Source organism: Halichoerus grypus, chromosome 2 (assembly GCF_964656455.1).
Source record: "Halichoerus grypus chromosome 2, mHalGry1.hap1.1, whole genome shotgun sequence".
In the NCBI taxonomy this organism is placed as follows: domain Eukaryota; kingdom Metazoa; phylum Chordata; class Mammalia; order Carnivora; family Phocidae; genus Halichoerus; species Halichoerus grypus.
In genome coordinates this window covers 195,835,552-195,848,404 of record NC_135713.1, presented here as the reverse complement: position 1 = coordinate 195,848,404, position 12,853 = coordinate 195,835,552, and the positions used below count along the sequence as shown (strand labels likewise).

General features: G+C 42.2%; 1 long non-coding RNA gene across 1 annotated transcript; it reads right to left on the bottom strand.

The window, feature by feature from the left end:
• Window positions 1-3,010: 3,010 nt before the first annotated feature.
• Window positions 3,011-12,682, bottom strand: LOC144380880 (uncharacterized). The gene is made up of 3 exons (XR_013445165.1): window positions 12,553-12,682; window positions 5,847-6,070; window positions 3,011-3,109 (listed from the first exon to the last, which is right to left on the bottom strand). It is a non-coding gene; the product is annotated as an uncharacterized LOC144380880 (long non-coding RNA).
• Window positions 12,683-12,853: the final 171 nt, after the last annotated feature.

Here is a 12,853-nt window from a genome sequence, read left to right as displayed (position 1 = left end):
ATCAATTCCCTGTCATTTTGTTTTCACGCTTTCAGTGATAACAAACATTGAATGCATCTTTACTTGAGGATTTCCTGAAAACCACCATGTACATGCCACCAAGATTTTTCGTGTTTTTTGTTTTGTTTTGTTTTGTTTTTAACCAAGACAGAATGAAAGTAAAAACTCAAGCTCGCTGTTATTTTCAAATCAATGATTTCCTGATTCTAACAGAACCTTGGTAAGGACAAAGCAGAATCTTTTTTAAGTCTTTCATGTAACTTCTTGGAAAGAATGTGATGACAAATTGCATACGTGCTCCAAAAAAGGACAGTAACTGTGCGTCATCCTCTGTTACTGAAGCCACGTGAGAGCCTTCCTGGAGAATAGAGAATTCTCAAGAAGAATGGTCATTCCTCACGCATAACAAGGACATGGTATAAAATCTACCCTCAAGTTAGTTTCCAATCTGACTGCAGTCTTTACTTTTTGGTTGTCGGTGTTGTGTGTTTGTGTTAACTTTTTATTTTGAAATAATTGTGGATGCACAGGAAGTTACAAAGAAATGTATATGGAGGGGCACCTGGGTGGCTCAGTCGTTAAGCATCTGCCTTCGGCTCAGGTCATAGTCCCAGGGTCCTGGGATTGAGCCCCACATTGGGCTCCCTGCCCGGCGGGAAACCTGCTTCTCCCTCTCCTGCTCCCCCTGCTTGTGTTCTCTCTCTCGTTGTGTCTCTCTCTGTCAAATAAATAAATAAAATCTTTTAAAAAAAAAATGTATATGGATGTCCTGGTATACCCTTAACCTGGCCTCCCCCAATGATAACAGTTTGTATAATATCCTTCAATATGACAACCAAGAAATGATACAATCCATAAAACTGATTCAGATTTCACCAATTCTGCATGCACTAGTGTGTGTGTGTGTGTGTGTGTGTGCATGTGTGCAGTTTGTTTTTAAAGATTTTTAAAATTTTTATTTGAGATTGAGAGAGCACGAGCTGGGGGGAGGGGCAGAGGGAGAAGCAGACTCTCTGCTGAGCAGGGAGCCCTACGACCAAGAGGGCTCAATCCCAGGACCCTGAGATCATGACCTGAGCCGAAGGCAGATGCTTAACCGACTGAGCCACCCAGGCGCTCCTGTGTGTGTGTGTGGTTCTATGCAATGTTATCAGCTGTGCAGCTTCATTCAATCACCACCATATACAAGCTACAGAACTGCTCCATCACTAGAGGATCCTCTCGTACTGCCCCTTCATAGACACAGCCCCTGGCTCTGCCTCCCAAAAACACTTTACTTTTAAAAACAAAGAAAGTATTTCACTAAGGCAAAGAGCCATCTCATGTTTTTTTCACTGTAACATACTCCTCACTGCTCTCAAACATTTTTTGGCTATTTTTAAATTGCGGCAAAATACACATAACATAAAATTCACCATTTTAACCATTTTTAAGTATACACTTCAGTGGTGTTAAGTATATTCACAATATACTTGTGAGTGCAGCTATCACCACTGTCCATTTCCAGAAATGGTTCATCATCCCAAACAGAAACTCTACCCATCAAGCAGTAATCTCTGTCCTTTGCTCCCTCCAGCCTCTGGTAGCCTCTAGTCTCCTTTCCAGCCTCTATGAATTTGCCTATTCTGGTCACTTCATATAAATGGAATCATACAATATTTGTGTCTTTTGTGTCTGGCTTATATCACTTAGTGTAATGTTTTCAAGGTCCATTTATGTTAATTGCATGTATCAGACTTTTTTTTTTTTAAAGATTTTATTTGTTTATTTGACAGAGAGAGACACAGCGAGAGAGGGAACACAAGCAGGGGGAGAGGGAGAGGGAGAAGCAGGCTTCCCGCGGAGCAGGGAGCCCGATGCGGGGCTTGATCCCAGGACCCCAGGATCATGACCTGAGCCGAAGGCAGACGCTTAACGACTGAGCCACCTAGGCGCCCTGTATCAGACATTTTTAAAGGCGTATATTATGGTAGAAAAATCTGATAAGCTGATAACCATAGAAACAAATGTTTTCTAATGCTGTGTGATGTTGGGCAACTAAATCTTTCCGAGCCTTCATTCCTTCAAGTTTAAGGACAGCAGTAATAACAGGTGGCATATATTCTATCTCAATGGCAAGTATGAAAAAATAAGACTGGCAGTTGGTGGTGGAAGTTGCTGCTGAAGAATCATTAGAAAAACAAAAAGAGGGTACAGGCAAGTTGAAACAGAATCTCTGTGAGAAACAGCAGGGAGCTCATGAGAAAAACTGAGAGCATTGCCAGTCCCTTGAACTCCATGATTACCATAAAGCTTTTATTTTGAGTTTATTTTGAGTGAGTCTTTTCCTTTCAGACACAGTAGGTAACTAAAAGCAGTTAAAAAGTACATTAAAATGTCCATTCTAGAAACAAGTTTGCCAGAGGAAACAAATATAAGAAATGCACCTTTTCGATCCCTTGCTAGGATTCCAACAAATATTAATAATACCCCAGGTAGAAATAATGATATTTCAAGAATAACGTGAAATATGTTTCTGCTGGAAAAGAACTGCGGAGATGAGGTCAGACCTGCAAAACCTACTCTGTTTTTATGCATGCAGGTTGTAAAATAATGATGTTTTACTCCTATAAAGATAATTAAATGAGGGTGCTTGAGTCATTAAAAAAAAAAAACACTGGCTAATTCATATTATCCAGGGGTCAGTAGTATGTATATCCAGATTCTTTTGAGCAACATGACCTTGTATTGTCAGAATATAAAAATGTCAGAAACTTTCTTTTTTCCTGATATGCTAGGTCTAATTTACATTTAAATGAGAAAGCTTTTTCGCATAATAAGACACCCTCCCCAACCTGATGAATGGCTTTTGAGACAGATCTGATTAATACACAGAAGTCTGACTAGAAAAATCAACGTTTTGTTAATTGGATTTGCCAAAAGCCATGTCACCGCCTCAGCTGAAACTCTTCAGTGATTCCTTTTAAGTAAAATTAAAACAAGTGTACTCAAAGAAGCGTACATACCTTACGCATGAGCCTCTTCAGATCTGGATCCAAATATGAATCAATTATTTTAAGTGTTTTTGGTGAGTTCCTCTTTTCCTCTCCCCACTGAATCTTTCTTGATTCTTCAAATGAAAACCAAACAACGGTGGATTAAAAAGTAGACTATCTCTGGGGGCGCCTGGGTGGCTCAGTTGGTTGAGCGTCTGCGTTCAGTTCAGGTCATGATCCCAGAGTGCTGGGATCGAGCCCTGCACTGGGCTCCCTGCTCATCAGGGAGCCTGCTTCTCCCTCTCCTCCCGGCTCCTGCTATCCCTGTCTCTCTCTCAAATAAATAAATAAAATCTTAAAAAAAAAAAAGACTATCTCAAAGTCTCTGGAGGAGACAATCTGAGAGTCTTTCTTTCCAAAGGGAGCACTAGAAGCCAAGATTTCACATGGTATTCTCTTCTCTTCCATTCTGAAGCATTTGTTATTTTACTTGCTTCTAAAAGGTGGTGGCAGCTCAAACATCTGAGTTATTAATGACCTGTGCACAAAATGGCTCCGCAACCCCTGACCCAGCCACCATAATGCCTGCCACTGGGTCCCCAACACCTCGCCTGAAGTTCATTTCCCTTACCAGCCCCCATGAAGATGGTGCATGCCACCTCCCCTTATCTAGATTCCAGCAGATAACGATGTCTTCCTGACATCCCATGCTGGAACTCTAAAATGTTTCCTTTTGAACCATGACCACTGGCATTTCCAGTGCTAACATGGATAAAGAGATATTGATGGTCCTTTGGCTGCACTGAGTAGGTCTCCTGGACCAAGGGAGAACCTGGTTATCCTACACAGCATGAGGAAATATGGTCTGAGTTCAAAACAATCAACTCAAATTAGCCTCTTCCAGATTTGGGGGATTCCTTCTGTGTGTGTATATATATTTTTTAAAGATGTTATTTATTTATTTATTTGACACAGAGAGAGAGACAGCAAGAGAAGGAACACAAGCTGGGGAGGGGAGAGGGAGAAGCAAGCTCCCTGCTGAGCAGAGAGCCTGTCTCAGGGGCTCGATCTCAGGACCCCGGGATCATGACCTGAGCCGAAGGCAGATGCTTAACGACTGAGCCACGCAGGCACCCCTGTTTGTGTATATTTTTAATAACATTTATAGATATGAATTAGATGTACTTCAGGGAAGAAGTCACTTTTTTTGAGATAATGAATTTAATTCTATTGGAATTAAATCCAGTTTAGTTCCATAAAAAATAATTTCTTGATATGAAAACACTGCATTAAAGTACAAAGTTCTAAATATAAGTTGTCATTCTCCTTATTTTCAAATAAAATTCCAAACTAAAATTTAGATTTAAAAAACTAGGTATAGCTAACATTTGCCATGAAGACAACCAATAAATAAATAAATAAATAAATAAGTAAAAAGTTTAGCAAAGAAATGGAGATGTTCGTATCAATGGCACCAACTGTCTTGTTTCTTTCCTATTCTATAACTAAGACAAAATTTGAGCAATTTATAGATCTATATTTATACCCAAAAATGTAGTCTAACTAGACGTTTAAGTTAAGAATAGAACCAATTGGAATGCCTGGGTGGCTCAGTTGGTTAAGTGTCTGCCTTTGGCTCAGGTCATGATCCCAGAGTCCTGGGATCGAGTCCCGCATTGGGCTCCTTGCTCAGCGAGGAGCCTGCTTCTCCCTCTGCCTGCCGCTCCCCCTGCTTGTGCTCTCTCTCTCTCTCTGACAAATAAATAAATAAAATATTTTCTAAAAAAAGAATAGAACCAATTTATTTGGAGAGCTGATTGAGAAGGAGGGGCTTAGTTGCACTGGTTGTCTTTAGGCTACACACACCCTTATACTTACTCATGCTAAGCTTACAAAGAAGTTGGGGACTTCAGGGTGGAGGGGAACAATCCCCACAAGTTGAACAGGGTCTTAGCCCAGACCCACTTGACATTTCCCTGAGGCCGCAATTATACAAAGAAGCTCACCTGTACCCACCGCCATGCTGCCCCATTTGCCAGACCTAATAGAGTTTAGGGGTAGAATATGTTTTGGGTTGTTGGGTTTTGTTTTTCTTTTTTAAGATTTTATTTTATTTTGAGAGAGAGAGAGAACACACGAGTGGGGAGGGGCAGAGGGAGAGGGAGAGAGAGAGAATCCCAAGCAGGTTCCACACTCATCGAGGAGCCTGATGTGGGGCTCAATCCAGCGACCCTGAGATCATGACTTAAGCTGAAATCAAGAGTCCAACCCTTCACCAACTGAGCCACCTCAGCGATAGAATTTGTTTAAACAGCCTCAAACCTCATCAGCCCCAACATATTGGGACAAAATACTGTCACCTTCTTCCCAGGCTGATGTGGGTATTTTATCATTACCCTGCGTCACCTTCCTGCCCTCCCCGTGAACTAGTTCATAGGACCAATCTCCGCTTGAGTCTTCATTCCTCACTCTGGTCCTGATATAACTTATTCTATAATCTAATACTAGCTTTCATCTTTTTTCCTTCCTTCCTCCCTCCCTCCCTCTCTTCCTTTCTCCTTCTTCCTTTACCTCCTTTCTTTTCTCCCTTCACAGTGCTTTCATCATGCACCAGACGCTAGAAGAGGCACAGAGGACACAAGAGTGAGCAAAAATAAATCTGGCCTCTCACCTTATAGTTTATTGGAAAGGATGTATTATACTTACATAGGCATACAAATAAATGTATAATTGCAGTCTGACACAGGGAGACAAGGGAGAGGAAGTGTCAGTGATTTCTGGCCACATCTGATCCCTGGCCCAACAACTGAAAACCACTTCCGGTGCCTGACCCCTCCCAGGTTGTTTATTTTTTCACCTGCCAGAACTTACTTTTCCAGAGCTCTGGTCACTGCTCTGACTTCAACTTGGACCCTTAGTCACAACAAGTTGCCCAAACTCTTCCTGAAGGTTGTTGGGTTCTGTGGGCACTGTACTCTGCCCACCCGTCTAAAACTCCTCGGCTCAAGGGGTGCCTGGCTTGCTGAGTCCATGGAGTATGCAACTCTTGATCTCAGGGTTGTGAGTTCGAGCCCCACGTTGGGTGTAGAGATTACCTAAAAATAAAATTTAAAAAATAAAATAAAAATTTAAGAAAACCTCCTCAGTCCAAGACTTTTCTCCCCCTTCTACATCCTGTTAAATTAAGTCACAAGTGTTTGCTTGACCTCAAATTCCAAATACACCTATTGAGTTTAGGCACTCATTGGGAGGGCACTAGTGTTAGATTCAAATGTATGCCCTAAATTACAACAAAAGAGCTTAGATCCTACCTTTATCTCTGATATTTACTGTGGGAAACACTTTCAGAGGTGTCTACCTGAGTTTCAATAATATTTTTCAATTCCTTGTGGTGTTCTCAATATTTGCCTCAAAGGTGCTTGAGATTCTAACACCAGAAAACATATCTCAGAGCATCTTAGACCATATTTAAGAATGACCACAACTTCCATAGAATATGGAGATTTGGTGGAATATATATATCTACCATCTCTCCTCTTTTCAGAATGGTTCTTCTAGAAAAGTTCCTTTGGCAAAGCTCTTACTATATCCCACTCAAGCAATGTGCATACCACCAACTGTCAACCTTCCATGAAAAATCCATAATGGGTAACATTCTCCTTTTTGAATATGGGCAAGCATTCCTTCCTACCCGATATATAATTAGACTTGTTCATTGTATATTTATCACCTAATTCTATTCTAGGAATTGAATGTGAGAGGCGATATCTTCCCAGTCTTCACAGCTAGGCAGCCAAGCAGCATCAACATGACAAACAATTCAGATGGAACATCCCCAGCTCACAGTAAAATGTACAGGGTCACAGCTGCCTTTGAAGACTGGCCCTCACGTGTCTCTAACTGTTGGATATCCAGGCTCTGTTCTTGCTCATTGACCTTGATTGATGCATCTTGGAAGTGGAACACTTTGACCCGCTCTTATCTTAAGCCAGGTTGCTGAAGACTCCTAGTTCCCCTGTTCAGCTGGTGTCCTTCCAGAAAGGACTGCAATCTTCCTTTAATAGTTTACCAAACTTAGACTCAAATTCACAGACGAACATGCAAGTGTAGTTTCAGCGTTCTCAACCAGTAAGTCTTATTTTCTTTATCCTAATGGATCAGGCCCACATCCCATTTATTACAATGGCTTGGCATGTAAGTGTTATCTATTCGACAAACATATATTAAACTTTTTTTTTTTTTTTTAAGTAGGCTCCATGCCCAGCATGGAGCTCAACATGGGGCTTAAACTCACAACGCTGAGATCAATACCTGAGCTGAGATCAAGAGTCAGACACTTAACTGACTGAGCCACCCAGGAGCCCCTAAACAACTTTTTACATTTTAAATTTTTTATTTATTTATTTATTTATTTTTTAGAGAGCCAGGGGAGGAACAGAGGGAGAGAGAGAACCTTAAGCAGGCTTCATGCTCAGCACGGAGCCAGACATGGGGCTCAACCTCACGACCCTGAGATCACGACCTGAGCCAAAATCAAGAGTCAGACACTTAACCAACAGAGCCACCCAGGCACCCCAAACTCTTTTTTAAAATTTTTTATTTAAAAATTTTTTCCAAAGGTCTACTTACTTATTTTAGAGAGAGAGAGAGAGAGAGAACCAGAGAAGAGGCAGAGGGAGAGGGAGAGAAGCAGACTCCCTGCTGAGCAGGGAGCCTGACACAGGGCTTGATCTCAGGACCCTGAGATCATGACCTGAGCCAAAGTCAAGAGTTGGGTGCTTAGCTGACTGAGCCACCCAGGCGCCCCTTTAAAGTAAAAACTCTACGCCCAACGTGGGGCTCGAACTCATGACCCCTGAGACAAAAGTCACATGCTCTACTGACTGAGCCAGTCAGGCATCCCTGTATGGAACTCTTTATATGGATCAAACACAATTGCTGCTGCTAGGAATACAAAGATATAAAATGATTGATTCATTCACTCAAATGGCACATTTTTACTGAGTGCCTACTAAGTGCTAGGAAATGGGGATGCATAGGTGAATATGACAGACAGGAACCCCCTACCCTCAAGAAGTTTATGATGTAGTTGGTGAGCCTAGTTGACTGAGCAACCAAATTTTTAAAAATGTATAAACCATGGTAAAAAGGAAACAAGTTGTTAAGAGAATAATGGACAAAACTTGTTTTGGACAAGGTAGACAGGAAGGCCTCTCTAATGATGGTATCCTCATCATTAGTCACCTGGATAACTACAGTAACTACAATAGCTTTCTAATGAAACTCCCTGCTTGTGCCACAGGACATTTGCACTTGCTACTGAAAATACTCTTGTCTCAGCTAACTCCATAATTAGCTCCCTCTCCTCCTTCACGTCATTTACTTATAAGACATCCTCTCAGGAAGGCTTTCTATGGTCCCATCCTTACTAAAATTTCACATACACATACATATCATCTGTTTCCTCCCTCCCTTTTCATTTCCCTCTTCTGAGCTTTTTTTTCCTCCTTGCCACTTATAATAATTTGTTATGAAGCATAACACGTGTTTAATAAAACACATATTCCTGAGCCTACCACCCAACCTAAGAAATAGAATGTTATCAATATCTATTTTATAGATGGCTGCATATTTCATGAAATCCCAAAACTGTAAAAAAAGTCTATTACCAGTTATGGAAGAGTAAAAAAGAATGAGAAAGTTCTTTGTGTACTGATAGGGAGTGAGCTACAAGACATATTACTTAGGTGAAAAAAGCAAAGGGCAGAACACTGGAAACACTATACCATCATTTGTGTAAAAGTGGGAGGAGAAAACGTGCACATATATGACTTGTATATGTAGAAAATCTATCTGAAATGGCACATAAGAGTTGTTAACATTGATCATCTCTCGGAAGGAGAACAAGGTAGCTGGAGATAGGGATGAGAGAGTTTTTACACTGTATACCCTTTAATTCTGTGAACATGTAACCTATTGTATTCATTTACCAGGGCTGCCATAACAAAGTACTACAAAGTGGGTGATTTAAACAACAGAAATTTATCTTCTCACAAAGGAGCCTAGTCAAGGTGTCATCAGAGTTGGTTTCTTCTGGCCTCTCTCCTTGGCTTATAGATGACAATCTTTTGTTTTGTTTTGTTTTTAAGATTTTATTTATTTATTTGACAGAGAGAGAGAGCACAAGCAGGGCGGGTGGCAGGCAGAGGCAGAGGGAGAAGCAGGCTCCCCTCAGAGCAAGGGGAGCCTGATGTGGGACTCGATCCCAGGACCCTGGGATCATGACCTGAGCCAAAGGCAGTCGCTTAACCAACTGAGCCACCCAGCGCCCTAGATGACCATCTTCTTCCCATATCTTCACATGATCTATTCTTTGTGGGTCTGTGTCCTAATCTCTTCTTCTTCTCCTCCTCCACCTCCCCCTACCCCTCCTCCTTCTTTTAAATCTCCTCTTCTTATAATAAAACCAGTCATATTGGATCAGGGCCCACCCTAATGACCTAATTTTACCTTAATGACCTCTCTCCAAATACAGTCACATTCTAAGGAACTGGAGACTAGGTCTTCAACATACTAATTTGGTTGGGGCTGGGGGACGGTTCAGCCCATAACACCTATCAAAGGAAAGAACAGAAAGAAAATTTAAAATCTATCTCTAGGGGCACCTGGGTGGCTCAGTTGGTTATGCATCTGCCTTCAGCTCCGGTCATGATCCCAGGGTCCTGGGATTGAGTCCTGCCTCAGGCTCCTTGCTCAGAAGCCTGCTTCTCCCTCTCCCTCTGCCTGCCCCTCTGCCTACTTGTGCTCTCTCTCTCTTTCTCTGTCAAATAAATAAATAAATAAAATCTTTTAAAAACATAAAATAAAATAAAATCTATCTCTAGTCCCATAGTCTTTTCTAGGACTAAAAATAACAGAAGACATTCCACTTCTTATTATCTATAAGAATTTCAGTTACATTCTTAGTGCAGCTATTCTTTTCCTGGTCCTAAGGTCTCCTGGGCATAAGGAGGGTTGGGGGCTCAGACTTCACTTCTGAGGTGGAAGCCCTCCTACTTTTTCTTCCTACTTTGACTCTCTCAAGGGCTTTACACTTAATCCAGATTCTAGAACTAGGGAAAAGTTGCTCCATCCTCTTTTCTGAGCCATGGAGTTTTTTTTTGTTTGTTTTGTTTTGTTTTTTTTTGTTTTTTTTTTTTTAAAGATTTTATTTATTTATTTGAGACAGAGAGAATGAGAGAGAGAGAGCACGTGAGAGGGGGGAGGGTCAGAGGGAGAAGCAGGCTCCCTGCTCGGCAGGGAGCCTGATGCGGGACTCGATCCAGGGACTCCAGGATCATGACCTGAGCCGAAGGCAGTCTCTTAACCAACTGAGCCACCCAGGCGCCCTGAGCCATGGAGTTTTGACCTTAGACAGGTAACCTTGTTTTCTATAGGATAGTAGCTCTCAAACTCTGGGAGTCTTGAGACCCTTTTAGAGATTCCAGGAAGACAAATAGATTAGATGTTGTTTTCCCTTTTTGGTGCACTCTGGAACTGTACAGGCACTGCAGGACATGGGATACCACAATGGATCCAATGCAGAGCAGATGTGAGAATCCACTTATTTTTCTTTCTTTCTTTCTTTTTTTTTTAAGATTTTATTTATTTATTTGTCAGAGAGAGAGAGAGAAAGAGCACAAGCAGAGGGAGCGGCAGGCAGAGGGAGAAGCAGGCTCCCTGCCGAGCAGGGAGCCCAACACGGGACTCGATCCCAGGACCCTGGGGTCATGACCTGAGCCGAAGGCAGACGCTTAACCAACTGAGCCACACAGGCGCCCCTCTTTCTTTCTTTCTATTTCTTTCTTTCTTTCTTCCTTCCTTCCTTTTCCTTTCTTTCTTTCTTTCTTTCTCTCTCTCTCTTTCTTCCTTCCTTCCTTCCTTCCTTCCTTTCTTTCAAGGTTTATTTATTTATTTTAGGGGGGCTGGGTAGAGGAAGAGGAAGAGAGAGAATCTTAAGCAGATTCCCTGCTCAGTGAGGAGTATGCCTCTCCCACTGCCACTCCCCCTGCTTGTGCTCTCGATTTCTCTCTAAAATAAATAAATAAATAAATAAAAATTAAAAAAAAAATTAGGGGTGCCTGGGTGGCTCAGCTGGTTGAGCATCTGCCTTTTGGTTCAGGTCATGATCTCGGGGTCCTAGGATCGAGCCTCACGTGGGGCTCCCTGCTCAGTGAGGGGTCTGCTTCTCCCTCTCCCTCTACCCCTTTCCCCCACTTGTGCTCTCTCTCAAATAAAAAAAAAAAATCATTAAAAAATAAGAATAAATAAAGTCTTTAAGCTGAAGGAAAGGGAAAGCACAAATTCAAAATTATGAATAAGCTTTCACTGTTTATCCGTTGGTCCCACAAATATTTATGGGACAGGCATTATGCCAGATACTAGTGATAAATCCAGAGTTCCTTCAAAGAAATAAAACACAATGGGACAGATATATGAGTAACTAGGCCATCCCAGTACTGGATAACACATGTTACAATAACATTGGTGCACTGAATCATTTAATCCAGTCCCAGAGAGTTGGGGAAGACTTCCTGGAGGAGGAGGAAATGTCTAGCCTGGGATCAAACCTCGGGCAGTATGTACCAAACAATTTTCAGTAGAGAGGCTGATTAATTGTCCTGGGAGGACAAGGAAGGTCTCACAAAGGCCAAGATGGACTGAATCTTACAGTTTTCTTTTCTAACCAACAAAGGGGCCATAAATTCATAGTCAAATTCTTTGGCAACTTTGAAAAATAAAAGGTCTGTTAGCCCGATGAAGAATGTATAGTATTTGGGACCCCTGGGTGACTCAGTCAGCTAAGTGTCTGACTCTTCAGCCCAGGTCTTGATCTCAGGGTTGTGAGTGCAACCCCAGGGTTGGCCTTCACGCTGGGTGTGGAAACTACTTAAAAAAAAAAAAAAAAGAATTTATGGTATTTGATTTCTTTTCAATAGCTAAATATTCTCTTTTTTCCAGTATCGTAGTGTTGTAGCCATGAAGAACTGCCGCGCACAAGGGGATCCGATCTGTGTGGATGCTTACTTTAAATTTTGCCATGTGACGTCAACACACAGTACAGTACAGGTTTGTTTAGCAATCGCTTATTTAGATGGTTTCTCCCTAAGAACATGAACTACTTATCTTTTTGATTTTTTACGTTACTAGTTAAATCAATCACGTTTACATTAGAACTCTCTCCCAGAAATGATGCCTTGCTAAAAACTGCCTGAGGGGACCGACCCTTCGACTTCACCTTCCACCTGGCAGGTTCTCATTAGCTGGAGATCGCTTTGTCCTTAGGCTCAGAGAACAAAAGGAGACTGAGACAGATGGGAGGTCCGAAAGGCCACGGATCCTAGACGCCTAGGGAAGCTTCCGAGAAGCAGGGGGATTAGGCATTTCACTTAGGTACAGCACTTTATCAAGAGTTTATCTAAGGAGGTACATTTATTTTCTTTAGCACACTGTTTTCTTGAGGCCGTGGTAAGAATTTCCAAAGAGTTCACTTAAAGTAACAAAACAAAACAAAAAAACAAAAGAAAAAGGAGCTTACTTTTGTTTGCCTAGTTGCCACGCCCACCCTTCAGCCTCTCAAATCCTTAGCTGAAAAGTGCGCCGCAGCTGCAGCGGCCGTACACAACAGGTAAGAGATGCCCAGCCCGCCACCCCTTCTCCGGAGAAGTACATCCGGGACTCTGAGGGGCGTGGCTGGGAGGCGGAGTCTACAAGCAACGTCCCGGCTCCGCCCACCCGGCGGCGCCCACAGCCAGGCACGCCAGCCGCGCCCGCCAGAGGTCGCCGGCTCGGCAAACAGGTTTCTTATTTGACGAGTGTCTGTCCAGTTGGGTTTCTAG